Here is a 16,366-nt window from a genome sequence, read left to right as displayed (position 1 = left end):
CCGAGTTGTCTCTGCAATTCTCGGATCAGAACGGGATAGGAAGCATTTCACCGCGTCTTGGCGCTTGTGTCTGTCCAACTAGACCCCTTTCGTACAGATAGGCTATTTTAGCAATTTCAAATCTTTATGTATCGATGCGGATATGTGGCCCTGCATCCACTTCGGGTTTTTGCTTTTGCTTGACTCTGCCCCGGACTGCACTGCTGCTAAGAGGAGGGGTGTGGCCTCCGATGCTCTCCCTTCAAAACGCGGGGTTGTGACTCGAACTTGGCAAACAGCTGAATCCGTGTCCACGCCCGGATGGACTATCGTTACAGCGAGAATCGAATCGGCTTTCTTCAGGTATGTCCTTGGTTGCCTTAGGCCCCCGTTTATATCGGGAGGAACCCCTCCGTAATCCGACAGTTTTCCTCCCTGCTTTTAAAAACAGAGAACTTAATTATGCAGGGTTTGGGGTTATCGATTATATCCGAGTCCCAGAGCCTTCCGCTCTCTATGTACTCCATCGGGGAAGTTTACTGCTAACCAGCGTTAGAAGTGGGCGGGGACGGAAGGGCACGGCGTGCCCCTACTTCTTAAAATTATGTTAGTCCGTTCCCCTACTTCTTACTTTTGAAAGAGCGTACCGGGGACTGTAAAATTGCCATACTTTAAAAGTACACCTTTTTTTTTTTCTCCCCCTGCATGAGTGGTGCAACGTGAATATTCAGAAGGGCTCTGCAGTGCGCCCGACCTCCTCCCCTTCCCCGCTGTGTCTAATGGGCCTGCAAAGTGAGACTGAAAGGGCCATCAGTGTAGCATGGTGCGAAAACGGCTACTCTGATAGCCCTGCGGCTGCTGTAAGCCCGTGATTCACACCTCACAATTCTTCACTATCCTCGGTTGTCCACCAGTCCTTACCTCTCTCCTTCCCTCCATGTTACTGCTCTTCCTCCGTGTTGCCTCTCAGCATCCCTCTGTATTGGTTCGTTGGTGCAAACAAAAAAGCGTTATGATACACAGCCAGTGCTGGGAGCGTCATAGCCCTTTTTAAAAAAATTCCTCCCCCGCCTGTGTCTTTGTCCAAACACACTGCTTTACAACATAGGTGTGAAACATTGACAAAGCTGCTAGATGTCATAGGTGATGCCTATCGGCTTTGCCAATCATTGAATGCTTGCATTAATTTTGCATTTTTCTTTTTTGAAGGGCCTGCGTGCATCTGTGGTAATTTTTTTTTTTTATGGCGCTCGCAGCATTGGCAAATAATATTTTTTCCATTTGCCAATGCTGAACAGCATCAGCAAAAAGCGTGTCAAAAAGCATAAACATAGTTCAATTACTCCCTTTAAAAGTATAGTAAAAAAAAATATTGTGTACATTTAGCAAGGTAGAGGTTTCTTCAATATAGCGCACTAGAATTATGCACTAATCCAGTTCCAAATTATGTGGCAGCATTGAGTAAGCTATCCACGAAGAAAAGGCATATTACGCAGCATTCTTTGGCGCCATCTGTTGCAGTATTTTTTACAGTGTCTTGTCTTTTCAGCACTCACATATGCCATTTTTCAGTAGTATTGGTGTAGCTACTGAACACTGTTGCAAAGGGTCTGCCTTTGAACCGCACGATGCCTGGTGCTATTCGGTTTTTAAGTAACCTTTGATCATTTGAGCAAGATGCATCTCTCTGGCTGTTGGAATCAGCACATTATGCAGCAGATGATGGATTATGCGGCACATGTTTTGTTTATACCTGCTTATGTAGAGAATTACGTGGCTTCAGAACCCCATTTATTCCAGAGTCTCTTGCTATTCCCAATCAGCAGGTGTGCATTGATTGTTGTTTCTCTCCTGAACCAAAAATAGCTTGCATCATGTACACAAGGAAAAGCTTACAAGGGGATTCCCCACAGTGAAAGGGAAAATGGATTGTATGTTGAATAAAACAAAGAAAGGCCTTTGAAATTCCACAAGTACCTCGCTGAGGTAAATTGTGGCATAAGATTTGCTTACGATTGTAGTAAGTCTTTGAATATTTTGTTATTTCTTCCAGATGGTGAAAGTTTGTCAAAAGACGAGAGAGTGATGCTTGTTATATATGTTAGCTTCTTTATGTTATTCTATATTAGCTGAGTTGTCTACAGCAGCCCACCGTTGAATGTAGAAAGGATGTTATGTTGTGTGCAGGGCCACTGGAATTATGCAGCAAGGGAGGAACAACTGATGCAGCAGAGTTGACTAAATTATGCGAAAAGTAAAGCCAAATTAAGCACCATAATGTGCCACTTTTTTCGTGATAGTATTACTTCAATGTTTTGTCATTTTCACATGTTAACACTGGGCAAAGTTTTCACCTCACTAGTACCAGTTTAACATCCAAATTCAGCAATTGACCACAGAGCGGTGACCAGTGAACCTTTGCACAGGGTCTTGCACTGTACAGCAACATCTTTTGCAGCATTTTTAGTATCTTTTCTTCCGTTTGAGTTGGAATTTTTTGTTGTTGTTAGAATCAGCATATGATGGATTATGTAGCAAATGCAGTAATACATAGTTATGCAGAAAATGCAGCAGCCAAAAAATCTCATAATTCCAGTAGTCCTGGTTTTCTGGCTTTTATAAATGCCACACTGGCCGTTAACCAAGCCTCTACCTTGACCTTGACCAAACAGCTGTCTCATATCAGGTACATAAACATAAGTGATGAGGGACTGACTAGCCCCTAAGTCAAATGCACAGCTTTGTGCCGCTATTTGAGCGTGCACTTTTAATTAACACATCTTAATAACCTTAATCCTTTTTAATCCAATTTTAGCCATCTTTTATCTCCATGTATATTCATTCATATTAATACTTCAGTAGTACCACGATCCAACATTCAGAGTTTTCTGCCAATTTCCGGTTTTTTAATATTCAAACAGGGCCCATTTGGTGCCTTTCAGAAAGAATATGAATGATGCAAAAGTCCATCGCAAGCAGTGTTTATTTTATATCATAAAAAGAACCCAATGCATTTCGGGCCATCGTGAGCCCTTCGTCGGGGGTCACTACAAATGAATCAAAAAATACATGCATTAATACCACTATTATGGCAATGTGAGTTACATTACAGTTCCAATATACAAAGTTTTTGACCCATCTAATCACTTTTTAAAAAAAATTACAAACATGATTCCAAAGTACATAATCCAACCGGGTTTCCCTCCGAGTTAATTCCGTCATTACCCTCCGTTCCTTCACCTTCAAAAAGTAAACCCAGCTTTCCCTGCCATTAGTTAATGTGCATGCTCTTCGTTGTTCTCCGCTCTTTCACCCGTTTTGTTTGTTAACATAATTGCTTATTTGGAAGGGGATCCCTATATTTGTCAAGTTTGTAAGTTATATTTATTACTCAACTTGTGTTGCGCTGCGTTTATTTTTTTTTTAAAAAGATTGTACACGAACATTCTTGGCTACAAATCACTCGTGTGCACATTCTCCCAGTACGTTTATCTAGACTCTCCCACCCCTGCACGTACCTGCTGCGCAGCTAAAATAACGTCTCCCTCTCTCCTCGTTATGTCTCCAACTGCTTCTAGAGTATCCCTATCCGCCCGTGCACTTTATAGCGTCTCCCTGGTAATCTCCCTTCTTATTGGCCCCGAGTATACAACTTCCTGTTTCTTATCGCCCGACCCTGTAAGGAAACTACTATACCCAGAATACATGTCTAATCTTGTGATATGGTCCATAAACATTATACACACGTGAATGTTGCAATTTTATGTCCTTGCATGTTCTATCTGTCCATATGATTTAAAATATTAAAACAAATGCGATGAACTTTAGTTGTTCCAAATGTTGTTTATACATGTTGCTCTTTATCTACTTTCGTGATGTCCGTCTTTATCGTGGGTGCACACCCTGGGTAGGGCTTTAGTTACGAAAGTTTATAATAATGAGGGAATGCACACCTTTCTTTTTTGAAACTCCTTCGTTCGTGTCCATTTTTTTCATCCCTTGAACTGATTGCGTGCAGGTCGACTGTTAGGCATGCCCTGCTGCCACGTAGTTACATAAACATAAGTGATGAGGGACTGACTAGCCCCTAAGTCAAATGCACAGCTTTGTGCCGCATATCAGGTACAGCCTTCTGATGCATTGGCAGTTTCCAATATGGTCGGAACTTCTTGGAGTTTGGATTGCTTCAAACGCATGTTATATGGAATCCCCTCTCCTCTGCACTCTTATACGTGAATTGAGATTATTTGGTGTACACAATTTGTAAGCAGTTCCTGTCCAATCTCAAGTGGGTGTGGCTATGACAGCCACCAAGCAATGGCTGACCGGCCTAATTTCTTTAAGGCGGCGCAATAAGCAGTGCCACTGGAATTATGCAGCAAGGGAGCGTCAAATTATGCAGCAGGTTTGAGTAAATTATGCGACAAGAAAAGGAAAATTACGCAGCTTTACGTGGCCCGTTTTGTGATGATATTACTTCATTGTTTTGTCCTGTTTAAGCTTTTCAACACTGTCTGGGCATTAGTTGTTCCCCATTAGTAACAGTTTGAAACCCAAATGTAGCATTATACGTTCTTTTATTTAGTAACGTCACTTCCATCCCATGAGACCTAGAGAGCTCACTCCAACTCTCCTGATGCATGCACATTCATATTTCTCATTCTTATTTTACTTCACTACAGGGATCTTGACTCCATAATAGTGCCGCTAACAGCCATAACCAAAAACATCACTTAGTCATGGTTTAATTAGCACTATCTCCAAGTAATGTTCAGCTTAGCTCTAGTCACAAATTATCAATAAGTGGATGCTTTCCTTGCATAATTGCTGATTGTAGTTATATGGAGGGCTGCTTACTTTTGAAAATAAAACAAAGCAGGAGGCAAAGTCAAGCCCCACACTGTCATCAGGCCTCCCATTTCCGGTGCTTAATTTGACAAGGTGGTTGCAGGTGGTGGCCTCCAGCACTCGTTTTTGGGGACTAAAACAGTACAACAGAGAAAGGCAGAATATGTGTAAAGAAAGAGGACTGGAAAATAGAGACAAGAGCAGAAAGCAGGGATGAAAAAGAACCTGCAAAAGTAAAATAAAGGCACAGGGAGTGTTTGGTGGTAGCGGACACAACTGTCAACCCTGCATTCGGCAGCACTGTTAACGAGCTTTTGAGAAAAACTTTGAGCCCCGGCACATATTATTTGACAAATTAAGCACTGATTTCAGCTGCCTGCGGCCTCTGCTTTCAACAGAAGTCAATGGAGGAAATTCATTCTTCCGGTTATTTTAAACAAATCTCCCTCTTTACTCTTCTAAAATGTTGGCATTTTGCTCCACCGAAGGGCATCTATCCCAATCTGCCACTGCTCTCTGTGCTGCTGGTAGGGGCCCGGCAATGCTGTCCCTGCCTATCTCAATCCAGCCGTGCAGCTTAACCTGCAATTACAGTGCAGAGGCTCTGCTGATGCCCCTCAAGCCTTTTTTATGCCCGCTCGCCCTATGTGCCCCCTGGGCAGTTTGCAGTCTGCTCTGCCTGCCCGTGTGATCTGCGGCAAGTCTCCAGAAGTGTAGAGATGGCGGGGCCGGGTGTACCAGAAGAAGCAAGGTGGGCGAGGGGAGGGCTGGATGCAGGAGTAATGCTTGATAGGAGTAAGTAAAGGTGGCAAGGGAGGGATGGGTCCGTGTTTACTAGAAGCAGGGTAATGAATGATATGCCAGGAAGTGAGGGTGGAGAGGGAGGGCTGGATCTGGGTATACTAGAAGCAGGGAAATGAGAAATACCAGGAAGTGAGGGGGAGCTAGGGGAGACCAGGATGTGGGTATGCTAGAAGCAGGGTAATGAGTGTTGCCAGGAAGTGAGGGGGAGCCAGGGGAGGCCAGGATGTGTTTGTTGAAAATATGAGCATATTATATGATGCTCTCACAGAATTGGGTGACCTATCCAGAAGGCTGCAGCGGCGTGATATGACCATATATGTGGCCGATCGCTCAATACAGATGCAGATTTTAGTGTTTGAATCAATGGCTGATGCACCTGGGCCCTTTGCTACAACTGCATTAAATGCTGCTGAACGAATGCAGTTTGATGGTGTAGGACTGCAACAGAACAAAGGCTGTGTTAGCATCAATAGGGCACAGTTCATTCGGAGCTTAGCAAATAACCTGCGAAAAGGGATGACAATGTCTAATGCATCAAATGTTTCGAGATGCACAACCACAAACAATGACCAAATCGAATACAAAGAGTTAGTACACAGAATGAAACTCCTACAACCAGTTTATTGGCCAGATCCAGTAAACATCTTATACGGTGAGGGAGAATTACAAAACCTTTGTAGCAGGTTGCATGTATTTGATACTAGGCAGTACATCCTTGGTTTCAGAGAGTACAAACAAAATAAAAATTGCATCCCTGAAAGCCTGAAACCATTAGTGAACATTATAAACACCTTTTGTACCTCAACTGTTGAATGTGAACGGAGCTGTAGTGTAATGAATGATGTGCTCACACCACTGCGGAACAGAATATCAATAAATCGTCTGTCTTCTATAATGTTCATAAACATCGTGGGGCCTCCTGTCATAGAATTTAAACCTGAATTTTATGTTCAGAAATGGTTAGAAAAAGGGAGGAGAAGTGCCAATGAAAGAAACTGCATGGCTCGGAGACAAATGGCTTATGATTCCACTTATAAGCGTATTTGGAATATTCTGTGATTGGAAACATGTCCCACATTGTAAATGAATTAAATATAAACAACTTATATATTAAACCTCAAATAAACATGTGTATTGATTGTTTGAATTAAATAACGTTATAAGCTGTAACTGGTCAGTGAAATGTCAAATGCACTAAAAATTGGTATGTTTTGCTAATTTTAGCCACACCTCCGACTCCGCCCACTAATCCAATCCTCTGCTTATTCCCGCCCCCTGAGTCTCCGCCCACATTTCCCCTACTTTTTTGTCCCCACTTCGACCACTGCTGCTAACTAAGAACTAGGTTTGAAAAAAGCCTGAGTTACAGCCGCGAACTGCCCAAACTTAGATCGAGTTGGGAAAGCTTAGAGCCTACCGCGAATGTTGCTGTCATGCTGGATTGTTTAAATATAAAAACGTTTTCCTGAACTAGCCCCTCTGTCTCTTTTTACCCTCAGAGCCTGTCTATATTGCATCATTGGACGTTTGTCCTACCAGCCACTGTTTTTTCGACAATTTGAATAATCGTGAATACCCATTTCTAGAGCAAAATCCGCGACCTGCATACGCTTATTAGAGGGTGAGTTTATGTTGTAACAAGAGCCGGCTCTCGAGCCCCTACGTTCATGCAGGTCACAGTGAAATCCTATCACGACCTCAGCTCAGGATATGTGCATATTTAAAAAAAAAAACATCTTCTTGTCTCTTTAGGCGACTGTGCTGAAAGCTCTATACACCATACCAGTGAAAAAAACTTCCACGAAGCTGTTTCTTCCAAATTAGCCTTGTCTTTCAAGTAAATTCGACGTCAAGAACCCACGGATTATTTTTGAACTGTACCGTTCCTAGTGTGATGTGTATTTATAAACGCCCGAGCAAGAACAGACCTTTGAATATGATTATTCTCTTTTGAAGGTCCGCGCAAAACACACTAGTTTCTATATAAATGAATGGGACTTGCTGCTAAACCAGCTGCACTAAGCGAGTTTAGTCTCTGTACCTGCCCGATTGGAATTATAAAAAAACCTGTAACGCCACGGGAGACTTGCTTATTCTGTATACATCTTGTTTTCAGGCTACTCCGTTACACTGCATTTTAGCCCGGAGCGTTCATCCTTCCGACAGTACCTTGCTCACATCGTCCTGTGCTTAAAAGTAAGTCTCATCCTTGAACATGCTCCACCTTTCATTGTAATGTTCTTTACATGGGGAACATTAACACAGGCACGCTTGCTATCTTTTCAGCTGAGTTTCACCGCTGTGGGTTGTATTGAGAATTTTATCTGTCTGGAGAGGCTCTCCTTACTATGAAGAAGTGCCTCTGTCTACCTCCTCGCACATCGGAGCGTGCCTGAATATTCTATGCAATTCACTAATATATAAGGTAAATGCCCAGAGTAATTTCCTTGAAAAGCAGAGACAACTAGTCAGCCTAATACCCTCCCCTGGAAACGTAATAGTGGCCTGACCGATGGAATAGAATAGATTCCTGGATTATGCCCTAGGGTGTATAACCTTTAAAAAGCAACATGATGAAAGCACTATTCCTTTTTTTATTCTCTTTCTTCTGTTTTTCTAAATTGCTTGTTTGACTTTATGAATCTGCTGAATGAACGGATGAGGCCTTGTACTTCTTGGGATTCCTGTGCCTTTGAGCCCCTTTGGGCCGTTGCATTAGATTATTCTATCATGAAATTAGGTTGTCTACAACGTTTTGAGCTCACTGTGTTAGAATTTAAAAAAGTTGGAAATTAAGAACCATCGAATATTGAAACTAAGGAAATGAATTTCATTTTTGGGTATAGAATGTAATTGAATGAAAAAATATGTGTCTTTGATAAAAGAATTGTTATTAGAAATCATGAGCTATGTGTGACATTTAAAACTATATATATATTCTTTTTTATCTACTACAGAGTGACTACGTGTTTGATGATTCGTTGCCCAGTTTTGTTTCTCAACGTATACTTGCCCTGACGAAGGTGCGGCCATAGATCGGGCCCTGCACTGAAACGCGACTGGTTACGTTTTTTGTCCTGGCAGTACCATCTCTGTTCCCCAGCAAGTTGCTGCGAGGACACCACAGGACAACTTCAGTGTATTTGTGTACGATGGGTACTGAAGTGTATGGGAATGTATGAAATGAATATGAATGTAGGAATGTTTGATGAGAGAACAGTAGAATGCCTGTGCTGATGAATGAAAAATGAATGGGAAACCTGGGCGCTTTAGTTATTCTAAGTTTATGTGATTGAACTATTGCAAGTCCTCCATTGTCTACAACGGTTTCCAACGTCATTTCGCACCCGGCTTCCCTGGTGTAGGTATCCTGGTTCATGGGGTATCCAGGGGTGGGGTGACTCTCCAACCTTCCATCTTCCACAGGGTTTCTTCAGGGTCCTCTGGGAAGGGTCCTTGTTCTTAAAAACTGCAACCGCGACCTCCCCATTGGCTAGTGCTGATCAGGCAGTCATGTTCCCACTCTGCACACAGCCTCTGAGGGATTCCTGGGGAATTACCTTGGTTGGTTCCTTGTGTCCTGAAAACTTCTACTTCTCCTGGGTCCAGCCCCTCAACTTAGGTTGTGGGTCGCATTCCACTTTCTTGGTATATGGTTTGGTCTCCCCCTAGAGACCACTGTGTGTTTGTTCTACTTACGTGTTCTATTACTAAAGTATTTATTTATTTTATTTATTTTTTCATTTTGGCAGTTTTGTATAGCGCGAACAAGACCCTTGCGGGTATCAGAGCGCTTTACAGATTAAGTATAGGTAATGGTATATAAACACATTTAAATATAGATACATTGGCATATATGAATACAGTAAGCAATCGGAACAATTAAAGATTAATACATAGCTACAGTAATGTATAGGACAAGTTCAAGTGAAGATATAATTTGTGATTATATCTCCGGGGAGAAGATAATGCAATGTGTTAGTGAGTTTTTATAATTAATACATATTTATGACTACACTGGGTGGTACTTTTTCACTGGACCTACACTATATGATTAGTACTGGTGCTTCACAGTCCTTCTGGACAAAGCCTGGAAGAAGTACCGACAACGAAGAAGACTTGCAAAACAGAAGGAGCAGCAGGAGTCTTCCTTGATGCAGTTCGGTTCCAGGCGCAGTCCAAGCATCCAGACGCTCGAAGAGTGACATGGTTTCAGACTTGAGTCTTGTCCTATGATGAATCTGAGGACCCATCTACAGGCACGCCCTTTATACCCTAAGAAAGGGGTTAGAACAACTATGGGGACCCGGAAACCAGAGGCCAGAGGCTTCCTGAACTGGTTCCAACTTGATTGTGCAAGAAGGGCACCAAATGTGCCCTTCAAAGCTGTCCGGAGGAACCTGCAAGCGCTACCTCCACAGCCCAATACACTAAGCCCAGTCTGGGGATGAGGTCACACCTCCCTGCGACAGGAAACCTATTCTTCTACCTTTCCCTGCTCGAGCTTGGCTCAGCAGCAGGAGGGCAGAATTGTGTATGTGGTCAGCATCAGCTCTAACTTGCTTACAGACCCTGAAAGGCTGTAACTGGGAGTACAGGGGGATACCTCAAGGGAGCCCCCCCAGTACTTGGGATAATACTTCCAACACTGGAATCGGTGTTGGGGTATGATTTTAACATGTTTGATACCAAACATGACCGGGTTCAGTGCAGTCACTGCATAGTTAGACATCTCGTAATGACTAATTTCCACTACATGTTTTAAAATGGCTGACCGCTCTTACAAAGCCTGGAGACTCGACTCCTGTGTTTGTAGGGGTGTCCTGCTCATGCTGGAGCACCTTCACACCTATAACCAAGCACCCTGCCTTCAGGATTGAAAGGTCTACTTTAGGGGTGACTTATAGGTTTTAAATGTAGTGACCTCAGCTATAAGGAAACATATATATATGTAGTAAGTGATGCTAGCACCAGCGTACACAGGCTGTAATGGCAGACCTGTAGTCACAGTTTGAGTGGTGTAATAATACATGCTGCAGCCCATGGGAGACCACTGATGTACCTATGCCCTAGGTACCTTAGTACCATATACTAGGTACTTACAGGGGTACACCAGTAGCCAATTGTTGGAGTACAAAAGTACTTATCATTTCAAATTTTTGGAGGAATAACAGTGGCTGGGGTCTTGATTGGCAGGATCCCAGCCAGACTAGTCAAATAAAAACATACTGATACCAGCAAAAAGTGGGGGTTACCATGAAAGCAGATCCTACACAACCCCCCCCCCCCAACAAAAGGAGATGAGACTAACCTTGCCCAGTTAAGTCTTCATTTTCTAGGTGGAAATGTCTGCAGAGCCCATTTGCGTTGGCATAGTTACTCTTAGGTCTATGTTCCACAGAAAAGTCCATCCCCTGTAGGGAAATGGGCCACCTCAAAAGTTTGGGATTTTCACCCTTCATTTTTTTCACCCTAAGAGGGGCTTCTGGTCTGTCTCAACAATAAAGAGAGTGCCAAACATGTATGGCCTCAACTTCTTCAAGGCCCAGGCCACAGCAAAGGCCTCCCTCTCAATAGCTGACTAACGCGTCTCCCTGGGGGTCAACTTTATTCTTATAAAGGCTACTGTTTGGTCCTGGCCATCTGCATTACTTTGCAATAAAACTGTACCTACCCCTATCTCAGAAGCATCTGTCTAGACAATGAAAGTTTTGGAGTAATCAGGACCTTGCAGAATGAATGGGAGCGGTGCACATTGCCTGCTTCAGGTCATCAAATGCCTTCTGACAGCTAACTGTCCACTGAACTTTCTTAGGCATTCTTTTGGAGGTGAGTTCATTAAGGGGAGTCACTATAGACCCACATCCCTTAACAAACCTTCTGTAGTACCCAGTCAGGCCCAAGAAAGCTCTGACCCAAATCTGGGTAGTGGGAGCAACCCAGTCCATTATGGTCTGGATTTTGCTCTCCAATGGTTGAACCTGGCCTCCAACTATAAGGCGGCCCAAGTACACAACCTTGCTCTGCCCTATTTAGCACTGTGTGGCCTTGATGGTGTGGTCTCCAGAACATTTCTGAGGTAGACCAGGTGATCCTATAGATGGATCTAAAGATAGCAATATCATCTAGATATACTGCATTATAGGCTTCCAGACCGGTGGGAACTTTGTTCACCAACCTCTGTAATGTGGCAGGTCCATTTTTCAAGCCTCAAGGCATTACAATAAATGGATAATGCCCACTAGGGGTTGAAATGCTGTTTTTGGATAGGCATCCACATAGAGTCTGATATGCCAGTAGCCAGCGGTCGGGTCAAATTTACTGAGATACTTGGCTGAGGCCAAAGTATCAATCAGCTCATCTGCCCAGGAAATTGAATGGGCATCAGTCCTAGTGACTACACTGAGACCTCTATAGTCTACACAAAAGCTCATCTCTCTTACCAATTTGGGTGTGAGGTTTTGGCACAAGGAACACAGGACTAGCCCATTGGCTATCTGAAGTTTCAAGGATCCCCAACTCCAGCATCTTTTGGACCCAAGTCTTGATGCAGACTCTGACATGGTCAGGCTGTTTGTAGATTTTACTCTTGACAGGCAGTCTGTCACCTGTGTTCATGTCATGGGTGCACTAGGTGGCTTGACTTGGAGTCAGAGAGAACAAGTGGGAAAACTAATTAAGTACTTGCCTACAATCAGCTTGCTGCTGCTTAGTGAGGCTGCCTGCTAAGGCTCCTCCATCAACTGACCCATCAACTGGGTCCTGAGAGAGGATCACTCTCTTCCCCCGTCCCTTATCAGTTGCCATGTCAATAAAAGGCTTTAGGCGGTTCACAGGAAGAACTCTGTGAGGACCTCTGCGAGTGTCTAGGCCCACCAAGTAGGTGACCTCACCTTTTATTTTTTCCCAATGATGGAATGAGGGTCATTCCACTTGTCTTGGGGAGCTGCTGGGGCCACAGGCTTCAACACCCACACTTTCTGTACTGGCTGCTAAATAATCAGCATTGCCTTTTGATCATGCTAAGCTTTCTGAAGCTTCTGGCTCTACTCAAGGTTTTTACTGGACTTCAGGTACTCAGCCATACATGAACACAGGCCAAGGACATAGTCCACAATGTCCTGTTAGGAGGTTTGAGAGGCTGCTCCCATCCCTCCAAAACCAGACACAACGGACCCCTAAATGGATGTCCAAACAGAAGTTCAAATGGGCTGCAGCCACCCCCTTCTGGGGAATCTCTCTCTAGGCAAAGAGAAGGCAGGATAGAAAGACATCCACATTTTTGCCTGAGCTTTGCTGGGAGTCCCATGATCATATCATTGAGGGTCTTGTTGAAACTTTCAACAAGCCCACTGCAACGTGGACTTGCACCACACTCTTTCTACATGGCAGTTATGTAGCTACACATGAAGTTTGTACCTGTGTCTGACAAGACGTCCTTAGGAAACCCCACTCTGGAAAAGACTCCAAGAAGGACCCTAGCCACCACAGTAGCTGTAGTCCTAAGGGGAATAGCTTCTGGATACCTATTTGCATGGTCCACCACTACTAGAATGTAATTGTGTCCATATGTTGTTGAAGTGTTTAAGGGACCAACAATGTCTATCAATACCCTCTCAAAGGGAACCCTAACCACTGGAAGTGGAATTAACGGGGCATTTGTAGTGCCACCTGACTTACCACTAGCTTGGCAAGTGACACAGGAGCGACAAAATTCCATGGTGTCTTCAGACATATGAGGCCAGTGAACATGAGGGACAAGCCTGTCCCAAGTCTTGCTTTGCCCAAGATATCCTGCAAGGGGAATGTCACGAATAAGGGATAGAAGAAAACCCCTGTACTTCTGAGGTATAACCAACCTCCTGGTGGCACCAAGCTTGGGGTCTCTACTCTCAGAAAACAGAAGCCCATCTTCCCGATATATCCTATTGAACCCACTGACATTCCCTGCCTCCTCAGCAGCCGCTTGCTGTCTGAGCTGTTCAGGAGAGGGGCAGGGTTTCTGCTCCAGACTCAAGTCTGCACTGGAAGGGCCACCTGCCCTCAAGAGCTCTGCCGTGTCAGGCCCAAGTTCCTCTGGGACTATTCCTTCACAGGGACTAGGATCATCTACCTCAGGAGACTGATCCTCGCTAGGAGTATGGGAGGAGAATAATTGCTTACCCTTCCTGCTCCTTCTCTTAAGAGCTAGTGGTCCATTTTTCTATGATCCATAGCTCCCTCAGTGCCCAACTGTTTGGCCTCAGCCCTAGTAACAGCAAATGCACTGGCAGAGATTCCCATTATCTCTGCATGTGTCCTGAACTCCACGTCAGGCTGAAGTTATTGCCCAAAAGACAGTCCACAGGTAGGTCTGGGAAAAACACAACCTTTTTTGAGCCAGTTACTCCCTCCCCAGCTGAGATGTGCAACAGCTAAGGAATGATCAGTCCTGACATTGCTTGCCTTGGTCACTTGGTAAATTTGACCAAGTATGATTTGGTCAGGAGACACAAGTTTCACTGTCACAATAGTGACCCCTGTGCCCCTGTATGCCACCGCTTCCTGACCATTGATCAAAGGCTGTTGTCTGTACTTGTCCAAGTTAGTGGGACTTACTAGTACAGTGGCAAGTTCCATGCCACTGTTACAGACAAGGAGAGCCTGAGTGGGAGTTATAACTAGGCCAGAACCACTTCAGGACCCAAGGTTAACCCTACGAATCCCTTGGGGGCTATACTGCTACTTGTACTGGTGCTAGTTGCCTTACGGGCAGTAGTAGTAGCATCTTTGGTGTTGCCTTTAGAGCAATTGGCATCCCTTGTTTCGTGGCTTTTTTCTTTACATAGGCAACACCAAGGCTTCTTGCCAGGGGAAGAGGAGTTTTGGGACCCACCCCTAGAGGAAGAATTTTGAGGACCTTGTGAAGACTCATTTTTAGTCTTTACCTTTCTCCTCACCCTTCTCTTGGGCCTTCGAAGAATCTTGCTTCTTCTAGTCACCTCCACCACCATTGTTTTTTTGCTTCACCATTTACCTGCCTTCTCTCCCAATTCTTGGGTCGAGGTCATATCAGACTCCACCAGGTACTGGTACAGCTGCTGATTTGGAAAGTTAAGGATGCGCTCCCTCATCAAAAAATTGTACAATCCCTCATAGTCATGCACATTATTCCCATTGAGTCATCCTTCCAGAGCCTTAATAGCACTGACTACAACGTCAACCCAGTCTTGGATGAGTGTCTTCTATGTGTCCCTGAATTTGACCCTGTACTGCTCAGTGGTCAAACCAAACCCATCTATGAGGGCACTCTTCAAGACTGTAGTTGTCAGCATCTTCCTCCTTGACAGTGAGGAGTTTGTCTCTGTCTATGCTAGCGAAGAAGAGCCACAGGATAGCTGCCAACTGCCCACGAGGGATCTTCTGTACTTTACAGACCCTCTCGCAGACAGTGATCCATTTATTGATATCATCCCCCTCCTGGTAAGGAGGGACAATCCTGCTCAGTTCTTAGAATCAAAAGATTGCTCCCTGACCCTAGGGATACTAGTGCTGCCTCCATAGGATTCTAGTCCCAAATTTCTCCTAGTCCTCTGCACTTTCAAAGTTGCCTTTTGACCAACCGTCGTGGGTGTAAATTCAGGACGGTGAGTGTAAAAATGAAGGACAAAGGGTAAAAATTCAGGACACTAATTCAGGTAGGAAGGTCTAAATTCAGTACAAAGGGTAAGTTTTACAGGCACTACAAATGAGGTTGTGCAATATTATGTAAGTAAATAGACAAACATATGCACAAGTCAAAATGAGTTTATATTAGGTTAAAAAGTAGTACAGCACACCACGCAAAAGTTGCCCCCTGATGTAAGTAACAGCATTTTTGCCCCTTAATATGATTGATACTACATGGAGTCAGACAGTAGCAATATTAGTTTTTGTGCTAGTGTTTGAAATTGTACCTTTTCACAGAACTAACACAATTCAGAAGTTCTTTGTTCCTAAGAGCAAATTGGTAGAAGTAGGCACACAAATGTGTTATGTTCACCTGGATCTGCAATTCTGCTTTAACAAGCTCAACATCACACCTATTTCATGTGTCAGTCCAGGTGAACATCAACTGAGAAAAAATCCTCTCTGCCTGGCAAGCTAAGTATAATTGACATTATTTTTTTAGGTTAGGAACATTCCAAAGCAACTTTGAGAAAACATTCAGCCATTTTTGTGCACGTGGCAAGTTGGTGGCTGTCACAGCTCGCAAGGCAGGAACAATTATACTGTACTCATTAAATAAGTACTGCAGTTCCAGATGACAGTTTAAGTTAGCTACATCAGCAGCTTTGCAGAGCTGTTGAAAAGTGAGAGGTGCTCTTAAGCAGAATGGTTCTAATGCTGACAAATATTGGAGCTCCGAAAAATAAAACCATTTCTCGAAGTACTTTAGGGAGTGCTCCAAAAATTCCAAATAAATATATAAATCACACAGCATGGTTGTGCACAACTCAGAATCATGGGACATTAAATAACTGTGCACTTGAAAAAGAAATGATTGTCCACTCTGTCGTTTATGTTGTTTCACAATATCCTTAAAATGTTTGATACCTCTAGGGCGCTCAGCTCATCCTTCTGAAACTGCAGAATAGATGTGTTGAAAACTACTAAAATGTCATGAACAAAGAAAAGGTAAACTTCGCCTTGTGACATGGTGGCCTCCCCACTTTCAAATCCTAGAATATCCCATATTGCTTTTGGTGTTTTTTTC

The 16,366-nt window shown here is 43.7% G+C and overlaps 1 long non-coding RNA gene across 1 annotated transcript; it reads left to right on the top strand.

Annotated features, from left to right (window-relative positions):
- The first annotated feature begins 227 nt into the window (after positions 1–227).
- LOC144775688 (uncharacterized) lies at positions 228–8,929 on the top strand. The gene is made up of 5 exons (XR_013600560.1): positions 228–342; positions 7,131–7,252; positions 7,384–7,468; positions 7,748–7,827; positions 8,589–8,929. It is a non-coding gene; the product is annotated as an uncharacterized LOC144775688 (long non-coding RNA).
- Positions 8,930–16,366: the final 7,437 nt, after the last annotated feature.

The sequence above is a fragment of the Lissotriton helveticus genome, chromosome 1_1 (genome assembly GCF_964261635.1).
Source record: "Lissotriton helveticus chromosome 1_1, aLisHel1.1, whole genome shotgun sequence".
Taxonomy (NCBI): domain Eukaryota; kingdom Metazoa; phylum Chordata; class Amphibia; order Caudata; family Salamandridae; genus Lissotriton; species Lissotriton helveticus.
This window is presented reverse-complemented; position numbering and strand designations above follow the sequence as displayed.